Consider the following 13,424-nt stretch of genomic DNA (forward strand, 5'->3'; position numbering starts at 1 on the left):
TTTTTTTTTTTTTTTTTTTTTTTTTGAGATGGAGTCTTTCTCTGTCACCCAGGCTGGAGTGCAGTGGCCAGATCTCGGCTCACTGCAAGCTCCACCTCCCGAGTTTACACCATTCTCCTACCTCAGCCTCCTGAGTAGCTGGGACTACAGGTGCCCACCACCTCGCCCAGCTAGTTTTTTGTATTTTTTTTTAGTAGAGACAGGGTTTCACCGTGTTAGGCAGGATGGTCTCGATCTTCTGACCTCGTGATCCACCCGTCTCGGCCTCCCAAAGTACTGGGATTACAGGCTTGAGCCACCGTGGCACCTGGCCTGCATTTTCTTAATGATTGATGTAACTATCTTTTCAAAATGGTTATTGCCCATTCGTGTATTTTTTTTTTTTAAAGATAAGGTCTCACTTTGTTGCCCAGGGTGGAGTGCAGTAGTATGATCAGAGCTCATTGCAGCCTTGAACTCCTGGGCTCAAACAATCCTCCTGTCTTAGCCTCTTGAGTAGCTGGGATTGCAGGTGTATACCACCATGTTCAGCTAATATTTAAATTTTTTTGTAGAGATGTGGTCTTGCTATGTTTCCTGGGCTGATCTTTGAACCCTGGCCTCAAGTGGTCCTCCCAGTTTGGCCTCCCAAAGCTGGGGTTATAGGTGTGAGCCACCATGCCCAGACCATATGTTCCTTCTAGTCCCTTTTATATGGTAGTTTAAAAGTTGATGAATTAATTTTTGTTTCAACATAATTTATATGGAAAAATGAACAAAGTATTATTTTATAAAGAATGTGATAAACTTGAAATAGATTTATTATGAAGATAGATGTTATTTTTCAATATAAACAAGTATTTAACTCTGTGTTCTGTATTCCCATGTGGATGCAATGGGTAATGAACCTGTTATAGATAAATGAAAGGAAGATTTAACTCATATACTACAGTTATATATGTTCTTTCATCCTTAACTCCATGACTTAATTTGGTTACCTTAATATATTTTGTTAGGAAGGTTTTAAAAAGCAGTCTCTTGATAGTGCTTTGTAACATGTATGCCAATATGTGAAATTACTTTCATCCATCAGGTATAAATTTAACAATGATATAGTATTTATGTATGCCTTATGTGAGCATAATCATTCCGTAAAGATGTGTGCTAAATTATATATTCAGTTGATGACATTTATCATGAAGCCTGAAAACGCAGTATGATTTTCAGTTGGTACTTACTATTGGTAGATTATTTTACTGTGTTTGTACATGTAACAATCATGTTTTTGTTTTTCTTTTAGTTTTAGAGACAAGGTCTTGCTCTGTTGACCAGGCTAGCGTGATATGGTACGACCCTAGCCCACTGCAGCCTCAAACTCCTAGACTCAAGCAACCCTCCTGCATCAGTCTCAGTTAGGACTATAGATGTGCCACCATGCCCTGCTAATTAAAAAAAAAATTTTTTTTTGTAGAAATGGAGTCTTACTATATTGCCCAGGCTGGTCTCAAACTCCTGGCCTCAAGAAGTCCTGGCGTCTTGGCCTCCTAAAGTGCTGGGCTTACAAGGCATGAGCCGCCATGCCCAGCCACAATTATTAATATGTGTTTTGAAGAGTTTTGTTGTTATTTCTTTAAGCAGCTGTGATCTTATGGTGTGTTGATACAAATTGAAGGAAGAAAAAATTAGTATAAATATTACAGGACAAGTACTATAAGAAAAAGTGTCCGTATTTGGTATATTATAAAGGGTTCAGTGTCTACCTTTGAGACATGAATATTAACTATCCGAGGGAGGCTATCACTGTTTATAGCTTTGTCTGCTCCTTTTAGAGAAACTTCATGATGCTCTAGAATATGCCGTTAGTTACAAAGCTTTGGATCTCACAAAAGCCTGAATACATCTTTGATTGGTTATATATTAAAGGAAATAGCCCACAGCATGGTGCCAGACAAGTGCAGAGCCCAACCAATTTGATCCTTAAGCAGGGAGAAGAATTCTATTCACTATTAAGAGGTTAGATTATAAAATGTAGCAATTATTTCGGCCTAAATTGGTTTACAGCTATTTTTTTTTTCAATGAAACTTCTCTTCAAATTGTGTGGCAAGAAGACAGTTTTCATTTTGATGACCTTTTTTGCATTATGTTTTTCTTCAAGTCCTCCCACCCTACCCTTTGGCCTACTCTATTTAGTGTTCAAATCTGAATCATAATGTGCATCTGGAGGGATCCTGAATCACGTGACTGACTGAAGTGTCTCATCATTTATGAACACTCTTTGAAGGTCTAATTTTGATGTAGTATTTGGTTATATCATGACTAAATGTGTTCCCTCTCTTGATGGCTTTATGGGTTTGTGCATATGTAACATTATTTTTTCTCTTTTTATCCATATACAATTTTTTTGTGTTTTTAAATTACAAAATGGAAAAAAGAATGACAGCCACATTGGGCCTTGACAGAGATCCTTTCACTTGAAGGACCACTCCTGTAATGAATGATTTTGATTCAAGTGAATATTCATATATTTCTCTGAGTCTCATTTATATGAAATGACAGATTGCAAACCATTTTGTTTGATTACAATCCTTTCACCTTCATTATCTTTTATGTCTATTTAAACTCTGGATTTGCCGTATCCATCTTGACCCTCCCCCACATCTCTCTGTTTTTATTTTTTTATTGCAATTTTCCTCTTTTCTGTGGGCATTCACAGATTGTTTTTGGAGTTCATTAAAAAGGAAGTGTGTTGTCTGGGTAGAAAATTACATTTGCATGCTTGAGAGAGGCCTAAGAGCTTTTGTGGGGTTTGGCATGGATCTTGTGTTTTTTGGGGGTGTGGGTGATGAGAAAAGGGAAGAATAAGAAGAAGGGATTTTTAGAAAGGAGAAAAGTAAGAAATGTTGAGATTATTTCTCCTATCCCCATTTTTTTCTTTCCATATTATGTATATCCAACTGGTGTCTTCCTTTTTTTCTGCATGTATAAACCACTTAACTAACAATGGAACAGATTAAGAGGTCTTTCTTAGAACTGTATTTGAATGCACAGTTGTGTTCTGCAAAGCAGAAAATGTTTTCTATATGGTAATTCTACACTTACAAGTGAAGCTGGCAAGTTGATAAATACATCTATCTGTCTATCTCTTTTCCTTTGTGGTAATTGGAGGGAAATTTTTAGAAAGTTGTCTCTTGAATTAGGATGACATTTTATTTAAACTAGTATCTATATAGAAGTTTAGCCATGTTTTGATTTAGAATTTCTCACTTTCAAGATTTAGATGTTTAGGTATAATGTTTAGCCCTTTTGAAAGTTGATAATGCTCGCCGGGCATGATGGTTAATGCCTGTTGGTCCCAGCTACTTAGGAAGTTGAGGCAGGAGATTTCCTGAGCCTGAGAGGCAGAGGTTGCAGTGAGCCAAGATTGTACCACTGCACTCCAGCCTGGGCAACAGAGTGAGACTCTGTTTAAAAAAAAAAAAAAGGTGATGATGCTAATCTTTCTTTTATTAAAAATGATGTCACTTGATTAAAGATGATGTCACTTGTTATTCAGAACATATCATTTTTGTCCATTGGGACATGGGGAAACCATAGAACATTTATAATAACAGAACTGTATTTCTCAGCCTTGAAAACTTAGAATTCAGTTAGGTTCATAGTTAATAACAGAAATGTGGGTAATGTAGGACCAAGTATGGTCATGTGGTGAGTCAGGAGTGGACTGGGAAATCAGGGCGTTACTTTGACTGTACTATAAAGCATATTCATAGGAAAGTAAGTTGATTTATAGAGCTGACCAATGGAGCTTGTAGTTAATGTGAGTATGTATGTATGCAATTGCATGTGTGTGTATAGTCTATAAAGTCTGGAAACAACTTTGGAATGCTGAGGCGGGTGGATCACTTGAGGCCAGGAGTTTGAGACCAACCTGGCCAGCATGATGAAACCCTGTGTCTACTAAAAATACAAAAATTAGCCAGGCATGGTGATGTACACCTGTAATCCCAGCTACTCGGGAGGCTGAGGCACGAGAATTACTTGAACCGGAGAAACGGAGGTTGCAGTAAGCCAAGATTGCACCACTGCACTCCAGCCTGGGTGAGAGTGAGACTCTGTCTCAAAAAAAAAAAAAAAAGTCTAGAAACAGACATTTCTATTTTATACTTTTTTTTTTTTCAAATCAGTTAAGTTTTTGATGACATGATATTTGCTTATGTTTCCAGGCTATGGTTACAACGTGGTAACATGGTAGGTATATGTATAAATGAATAGTTCTAAGTGCTGAAAAAAGCTGGACTACATCATCAACTTTTTATTCTCTATTGGATATTCCCATTGGCATAAAAACATACTTTTATTTCTTAGTAAAAATCTTCTCTTAACTCTACTTCTACCAGCTATTGTCCTATATCTTTACTGTCTTTGTAGCAATACTTAAAGTTATGTATACTTGTTAACTCCAATTTCTGTCTTAAATCATTTTCTCTTAAATCTGTTTCAACCAGTGTTTACTATGCCAGATCCATTCTCATCAGAGCCACCTCTACATTGCCAGTTGTCATTTCTCAGTTCTTTTCTTACTTGAATATCAGCAGTTTTTGGTATAGTTGATCACTGTCATCCTTGATTCATTTTCTTCACGAGGCTCTTAGGGTACCACACTCTCCTAGTTTTTCTCCTACCTTGTTAGCAGCTCCATCTCAGTCTCCTTTGCTCACTCTTCCTGTTCTCTTTTTTCCTTGAAATCTAAAAATAAATAGTATTTTTAAAAATATCACAGAATAAAGGTGACTTTTTTCTTTCGATGTACAGTTCTGTGAATTTTAACAGATGTATAAATTTTTGTAACCTATACCGTAGCCAGGATATGAACAGTTCCATCACCCCAAAAACCTCACTCCATTATAGTTACACCCTTAACACTTGGCAGCCACTGATCTGTTCTCCATCACTATAGTTTTGGGTTTTTTAAAGAATGTTATATAAATGGAAATATGTAGTGTGTTACCTTTCTAGATGGCTTCTTTTACTCAGCATTGCCTTTGATATATTCCTCTAAGTTGTTGCCTGTATCTATGGTTTGTTCTTTCTTTTTGCTGGGTAGTATTCTGTTATATATAAATGTACTACGAATTGTTTATCCTGTTAAAGGATATTTGGGTTGTTTCTAATTTTTGGCAGTTATGAATAGAGCTGCTATGAATGTTGATAACCAGTTTTTTCTGTTTTTTTGTTTGTTTGTTTGTTTGTTTGTTAACATAAGTTTTCATTTCTCTAGGGAGAAATCCCAGGAGTGGGATTGCTGGGTAATATGGTAAGCAAGTGTATATTTAACTTAAGAAACTGACAAATGCTTTTCCAGAGTGCCTGTACCATTTTGCATTCATGCCAGCAAAGCATGACAGTTCTGGTTCTGCATCTTCATCAGCACTTGGTATTGCCAATATTTTTTATTTTACTCATTTTTATAGGTATGTAGTAATATTTCATAATGATTTTAATTTGCATTTTTCTAAGAGCCAATGATGCTGAACATTTTTTCATGTACTTATTTGCCATTTGTATATTCTCTTCAGAGTAGTACCCACATCTTTTGCCTATTTTTAAATTTACTTGTTCATATTCTTATTTTTAGTTTTTAGAGTTCGTTATATATCCTAGATGCAAGTCCTTTATTGGATATGTGTCTTGCAAATATTTTCTCCCAGTCTGTGGCTTGTTTCTTCGATATTTTAATAGCGTTTTTGCTAGAGCAAGAGTTTTTGATATTAATGAAGTCCAACTTACCAGTTTCTTCTTTTATGGATTCTGCTTTTGGTGATGTGTATAAAAACTCTTTGCCTAATCCCAGGTCACAGAGATACTCTGCTGTGTTTTATTCTAAACATTTTATACATTTTTGTACAAAATGTGAGGTTTAGATTGAGGTTTGTTTATTCATTTTGTATATTGATGTTCAATGTTTAGTGTTCAGTGTCCAATTTAATATATATTAAAAAGACTGTCCTCTCTTCATTGAATTAATTTTATTTCTTTTTCAAAATCGATTGGCCATATTTTTGTGGAGATAGGGTCTCACGCTGTTGCCCAGGCTGGAATCCAGTGGCACAATCATAGCTCACTTGCAGCCTCAAACTCCTGGGCTCGAGCAAACCTCTTGTCTCAACCTCCCAAGGAGCTGGGACACAACAGTTGTGCACCATCATGGCCAGCAATTTTTTCTTTTTTGTTTTCTAGAGACAAGATTTCGTGATACTGCCCTTGCTAGTCTCGAACTCCTGGTCTCAAATAATCCTCCTGCCTCAGCCTCCCAAAGTGCTGGGATTACAGGCTTAAAACACCATGCCTGGCTGCTTTATAGTATTTCTTAAAGTTCATGTGGTTCCTCTAGTTCCTCTAACTTTATTCTTCCCTTTCAGAATTATTTTAGCTCTTCCAGTTCCTTTGCCTTTCTGTATAAATTTTAAAATTATAGCTTGTCTGTATTTTAAGAAATCTGAGATTTTGACTGATATTGCATTAAACCTATATATCAATTTTAGGAAAATTGAAATCTTCACTATATTGAGTTCTCAATCTGTGAACACAGTATATCCTCTATTTATTTAGGTCTTCCTGGATTTCTTTCATCACTGTGTTTTTTGTTTTTTTGTTTTTTTGTTTTTTTTGCATCTTGGTGGTCATATTTATTGGAAGAGCTTAAGAAAAATGAAAATACCATTTCACTTAAGAAGTTGTGAGTTATCTGCAAATCAACTCATTTCAGGCGTGGAAGAATCGCCAGAATTATTTCTTAATACCAAAATGTATGCAGGTTTCTCTTTCGAATGTTTTGTACATTTAGAAAGGCCACTGTACAAAGTCTTCTGTTTTCCATACAGGACAAATTATTTGTTTCAGCCAACTCTCAGTGGAGGAGCAACCAGGACAACGCCATCTCCCCGGACAAAGAGCATTGGAATATTCCGTTTCGTTGATTTATATATCTCTTCATATGTTTCTTCATCAATTTCTATAGTAGTCACAGTTTCTTCCACGTCTCCCAAGATCGTATTTAAATGTTGATCATAAGCATGTAATCTGCCTTGAAGCTCTCGGTCATTTCTCATCTTCACATAAGTTCGCTCATCTAGGCTGAGCCTGGTAAGATCCAGGGGCTCCTCTACAGTGTTGGTAGTTTGTTGCTGGTCTACGTCGTCCGCCATGTTTCAAACCCTGCGCCCTTTCCCTCATCACTGTTTTATAGTTTTCAGTCTATAGATGCCTACATGTTTTGTTAGACTTATACCTAAATATTTTACTTTTTGAAGTTATTATAATTGGTTTTTTAAAATTTTATGTTTGTATTTGTATATTGCTAGCATAAAGAAATATGTTTGGTTTTTGTATGATAATCTTGTAACTGAGTCCTTGCTAAATGCACTTTTTAGTAAATTCCTTGGGAGTTTCTAGGTAGACAATCATGTTATTTTTGAATAAGGACAGTTTTATATCTTCCTTTCCAATCCGTTTATTTTTATTACGTTTTCTTCCTGTGTTGCACCAGCTAAGATTTTCAGTACAGTGTTGAATAGGAATGGGGAGAATGTACATCATTGCTTTATTCCTGATATTAGGAAGAAGGCATTGAGTCTTTCAACATTTAGTATTTTGTACAATGGAGGATTTTTGTAGATACCCTTTATCAGGTTGAAGAAATTTACTTCCGTTGTAGGTTTGCTAAGAGTTTTGTTGTGGCTGTTGTTTTTAGTCATGAGCAGATGTTGTATTTTGTCAAATCCTTTTTTCTGTGTCAAATTGTATGATCATATGCTTTTTCTTCTTTAGACTGTTAATATGGTAGATTACATAAATTACTTTTCAAATATTGAAACAGCTTTGCATTCACAAAAGAAAGCCCACTTTGTTGTGGTATATTATTTTTTGTATATGTTTCTGGAGTTGGTATGCTGATATTTTGTTGAGAATTTTTGTGTCTGTCTTCATGAAAAATATTGGTCTGTGTTTTCTTTTCTTCTTCTTTTTTTATTTTGAGACAGAGTCTCACTCTATTGCCCAGGCTGGAGTGCAGTAGTGCAATCTCAGCTCGTTGTAACCTCTGCCTCCCAGGTATAAGCAATCTTCCCACTTCAGCCTCCCAAGTAGCTGGGACCATAGGCGTGCACCACACCCAGCTAATTTTTTTTTGGTAGAGTCAGGGTTTCACCATGTTGCCCAGGCTGATCTCAAACTCCTGGGCTTGTATGACCTGCCCACCTCGGCCTCCCAAAGTCCTGGGATTATAGATTTGAGCCACTGTGTCCAACAGTCTGTGGTTTTCTTCCTTGTCTTTTTTTTTTTTTTTTTTTTTAATACTGTTATTGTCTGGTTTTAGTACAGAGTAGTGTTGGGATCATGAAATGAGTTTGGAAGTATTCCTCTTTCTTTTTTCTGGATGAAATTTTATAAAATTGGTATTATTTCTTCTTTAAATATTTGGAAGAATTTACCTGGGAAACCATCTGTCACTGGAGATTTATTTTTCAGAAAGTTTTTGGCCACATATTCAATTTCTCTTGTAAATATAGAACTATTGGCCAGGCACCATGGCTCATACCTGTAATCCCAGTTGCTTGAGTCCAGGAGTTTGAGACTAGCCTGGGCAACGTGGCAAAACTCCATCTCTACAAAAAATTAGCCAGGCATGGTGGCATGTACCTGTGGTCCAAGCTACTAGGAGACCAAGTTGGGAGGATCTTCTCAGCCTGGGATGTCAAGACTGCAGTGAGCCATGATTGTGCCATTGTGTTCTCTAGCCTAGGTGACAGAGTAAGACCTTATCTCAAAACAACAACAAAAAACAAAAAGACTATTCAGATATCTGTTTAATCTTTGGTAAATGTTGGTAGTTTGAGTTTGTGAAAAATCAGTTCATTTCATTAAAGTTGTCCATTTTGTATGTGTAGTTATCTCTAATAATTATTTTTATTTATTAATTTTTTTGAGACAGGGTCTCACTTTGTCACCTAGGCTGGAGTGCAGTGGTGCGATCTCGGCTCACTGCAGCCTTAACTTGCCTGGGCTTAAGTGATCCTCTTACTTTGTTCTCCTGAGTAGCTGGGACCACAGACATGCACAACCATGGCTGGCTAATTTTTGTAGTTTTTGTAGAGATGAGGTTTCACCATGTTGCCTTGGCTGGTCTAGAACTCCTGGGCTCAAGCAATACACCCACCTCTCGTATAGTAATATGAGACAAAATCCCAGCCACCGTGGGATTACTGCCTGACCCTTTTATTGTTACATGATATTCTTCTTTATCTGTGTTGTTTTTTTGTGTGTTCAGTCTACTTTGTCTCATATTAGTATAAACATTCCAGTTTTGTTTTGATTAGTGTTTACATGGTACATATATTTTCCATGTGTAAACATTTAATTGTTTTGGTCTACCTATATCATTATATTTGAAGTGAGTTTTTTTGTAGTCAGCTGGTTTTTGATAAATCTTATGGAGTATATTGATAGTTGTTGTTTTAGTAGGCAGTCTATCTGGTTGGGTTCAGACCACAAGTTTCAACCTGGCTGCTATAGCCTACAATTCCAGTGAATGTCACTTCTGTTTATTATATGCTGAATTGGACAGATCTACATTTCTCTACTTGGGCTGGGGCCAGAAGTTCATAAACCAGTTTATGGGCTTGCTCTCCTGAGTTCTTCATCTCTGTTCTTCATCTTCTTGATCTCCCTAGTACTTTCTGGTTCCCTGAGGAACAGAATCCTTTTCTGTTCTCTCACCAGAAACTTAGAACAGTTACCCCTTTCTGATGTATACTTGCATATCTAGGTCCAAGCAGCAGGAAAATGGAAAAAGACAAAGTGAGAATTGGCCTCATCCTCTTAAAACTACTGCTTCACCAAAAGAGAGGAAAGTCTCCCTTTTTCAGAATTTTGACTTCTGATGATTCCTGTTGCTACTGGTGCAGCTGCTGCTGCTGCTTTCACTGCCATCACTATAGGATTGCCCGGAGGTTGGGATATGAGAAAATGGAGAAAAGAAAGTGGAAAAAATGGGGGATTTTTCACACTCTCTGAGCATGAGGAGTTCTCTTTCCCATTCTTTGAGAGGCTTTTCCTGGATCTCTCTCTGTATGCACCCAGTGATCACTACTGGGCTTTTGAATGTGTTGAATTCAGGCTGGGTATACTAGAGGAAAAAAAAGGGTAAACTCACTGCTGGTTTAGTGGTACTTCAAATTCTGGTCTCCTTTCCCAGTCTGTCTGCTACTAATGACTTTTCAGCATCTTCAAATACTACTCCATACATTCTTTCCAGGTTTGAAAGCTGCCTTCTGTGGGGGAGACAGAGTAAAGTGTGCTTACTCCATCTTATCTATCTCTAGAAGCCTAATCTTTTTAACCTATTTATGTCTTTATATTTTAAATGAGCTTGTTGTAGGCAGTGTATGATCGGATCTTGCCTTTTTATCCAATGTAATAATCTCTGCCTTTTTTACTAGGCTGTATAGTCTGCTTACATTTAACATGGTTGTTGATATAGTTTGTTTAAATCTACCATCTTGCTATTTGTTTTCTGTTTGTCATCTGCTCTTTGTTCTCTTCTTATTTTTCTGCCTCCTTTTTGATTGTCTTTTATGATTCCATTTTATCTCCTTTGTTGGCATATTAGCTGTATCTTTTTGTGCTTATTTGAGAGTGTATAGTATATACCAGAGATCAGCAAACTTTTTCTATACATGTCCAGATAGCCTAAATGTTATAGGTTTTGTAGATCACACTATCTGTTGCAACTACAATTCTGCCATTGTTGCACAAAAGCAGCCATAAACAATAGATAAATGAATAACTATGGCTGTATCCCAATAAAACTTTATTTACAGAAACAGGTGGCAGGTCAGATCTGGCCTGCAGGCTGTAGTTTGCCAACCTTTAGTTGTACCTTTAGCAACATCTACTTTCAAGTGATACTATACTATTTCACTAATAGTATTAGTACCTTATCACAGCATACTTCCATTTCTTCTCTACCAGACTTTGTGCTAATGTTTTCACACATTTACTTTTATACAAAATGTAAACCTTAAAATACATTGTTATTGTTTTTCTTTAAATAGTTGTGTTTTCAGGAGATTTAAATAATAAATGAAGTCATTTGAATTTATCTACGTTGCTACTGTTTCCAGTGTTCTTCATTTTTATGTGCAAGTGCTTATTTTTCATTTGGTATTATTTCCTTCCACCTGAAGGACTTGATTTAAAATTTCTCTGTTGCTGGGCAGGATGTCTCACACCTGTCAGGATGTCTCACACCTGTAATCCTAGAATTTTGGGAGGCTGAGGTGGGAGGATCACTTGAGTTCAGGAGTTTGAGACCAGCCTGGGCAACAAAGCAAGACCCTGTCTCTACCAAAAAAAAAAAAAAAAAAAAGGAAGAAAGCAAAAGAAGGAAAGAAAAGAAAAGAAAGAAAAAGAAAAGAAAAAATTAGCTGGGCATGGTGGCATATACCTGTAGTCTCAGATACTCAGAAGGCTCAGGCAGGAGGGGGGATTGCTTGAGCCCAGGAGTTTGAAGCCGGGCATGGTGGCTCATGCCGTAATCCCAGCACTTTGGGTGGCCAAGATGGGAAGATTGCTTGAGACTCTGTCTTTACAAAAAAAAAAAGAGAGAAGGAGAGGGAGGGAGAGGGGAGGGAGGGAGAGAAGGAGAGAGAGAGAGAAAGAGAGAGAGAAAGAGAAAGAAAGGAAATGAAAGGAAAGGAGGGGAAAGGGAAGAAAAGAAAAGATAAAGAAATTAGCCACCATGGTAGCATGCGTCTGTAGTCCCAGCTAGTAGGGAGGCTGAGGTGGGAAGATCACTTGAACCCAGAGGTCAAGGCTGCTATGTAGCGTGATTGTGCCATCGCACCACAGCCTGGGTAACAGAGTGAGACTGTGTCTCTTAAAAAAAGGGAAAAAGGGCCAGTGCAGTGGCTCACACCTGTAATCCCGGCACTTTGGGAGGCTGAGGCAGGTGGACCATTTGAGGTCAGGAATTTGAGAGCAGTCTGGCCAGTGTGGTGAAACCCCGTCTCTACTAAAAAATACAAAAATTAGCCGGGCATGGTGGCAGGTGCTTGTAATCCCAGCTACTTGGGAGGCTGAGGCAGCAGAATTGCTTAAACCCAGGAGGCGGAGGTTGCAGTGAGCTGAGATTGTTCCACTGCACTCCAGCCTGGGCAATAGAGCAAGACTCAGTCTCAAAAAACAAAAAAAAGGAGAAAAGAAATTTCTGCTATTGATGAATTATTTCAGCTTTTCATAATAAGCCCTTGTCATCTACACGTGAGTTAATGTTAGTGAGGATAGGAGCTGGTTGCCAGGTGAATCACTCATGAGATTAGTGGTTTGGAACCTTCACTCCACCCGACCCCCTGACCTCCCTGCGGAGGGGAGAGGGGTTGCGTTTTGAGCTAATCACCAGTGGCCAATGATTTAATCAGTCATGCCTGTATAATGAAGCCTCTATCCTCATGTCCCATAGTCAGCCCTGTGGAACCTGCTTATTTGAAAAGTTGACTTCCCATATGTGTGGATTGCAAGTCTCATGAATACTGTATTTTCTTTTCTCTTTCCTTTTCCTTTTTTTTTTTTTTTTTTTTTTTGAGATGGATTTCACTCTTGTCGCCCAGGCTGGAGTGCAATGGCGTGGTCTCGGCTCACTGTAACCTCCTTCTCCTGGGTTCAGGCGATTCTCCTGCCTCAGCCTCTGGAGTAACTGGGACTACAGGCACACACCACCATACCCGGCTAATTTTTGTATTTTTAGTAGAGATGGGGGGGGGGGGGTTTCACTATGTTGGCCAGGCTGGTCTCGAACTCCTGACCTCAGGTGATCCACCCACCTCGGCCTCCCAAAGTGCTGGGATTACAGGTGTGAACCCCCGTGCCCAGCCTTTCTTTTCATTTTTAAAAAATTTTCAGGAATACTGTATTTTCTGTTTATGTTTGGTTGAAAAAAAATCCTTGTGTAAGTTGACCCATGTTGTTCAATCCCATGTTGTTAGGGGTCACTTGTGCATGTTTCCTATTTGTGGAGATACATATTTAGGCAGTTTCATAGAAATGAGATTGGTAAGAAAGTAAACCCCAGTGTTGGAGGAACTGCTTCCAACACTTTCCACCATTACCACCCTAATTCAGGCCAATGTGATCTCTCCCGTGATTTATTTACAATAGCCATGTAACTGGCCCCCCTGTTCCTACCCTTGCCTCAGTACAGTATATTCTCAACACAGCAGCCAGGATGATAGTAGTCTGCTTAAAATGCTGCAAAGGTTCCTCATTTAACTTAGAGTAAAAGCCAAATTCCATACAGTAGTTTACAGGACTCCAACTAATCTGTCACCCTTCCCTGCGTTACTTCTCTAACTTCTCTTTTACTGTCCCACTAGCTCATCCTGCACCAATC

General features: G+C 38.0%; 1 protein-coding gene and 1 pseudogene across 2 annotated transcripts in view; one reads left to right on the plus strand and one right to left on the minus strand.

Annotated features, from left to right (window-relative positions):
• The window catches only part of ZSWIM5 (zinc finger SWIM-type containing 5), a 186,695-nt gene that overhangs the window by 58,942 nt on the left and 114,329 nt on the right, over window positions 1-13,424 (plus strand). The window lies entirely within an intron of this gene.
• Window positions 6,816-7,185, minus strand: LOC111548756 (annotated as a pseudogene).

This window comes from Piliocolobus tephrosceles, chromosome 1 (assembly GCF_002776525.5).
Source record: "Piliocolobus tephrosceles isolate RC106 chromosome 1, ASM277652v3, whole genome shotgun sequence".
Classification (NCBI taxonomy): Eukaryota; Metazoa; Chordata; class Mammalia; order Primates; family Cercopithecidae; genus Piliocolobus; species Piliocolobus tephrosceles.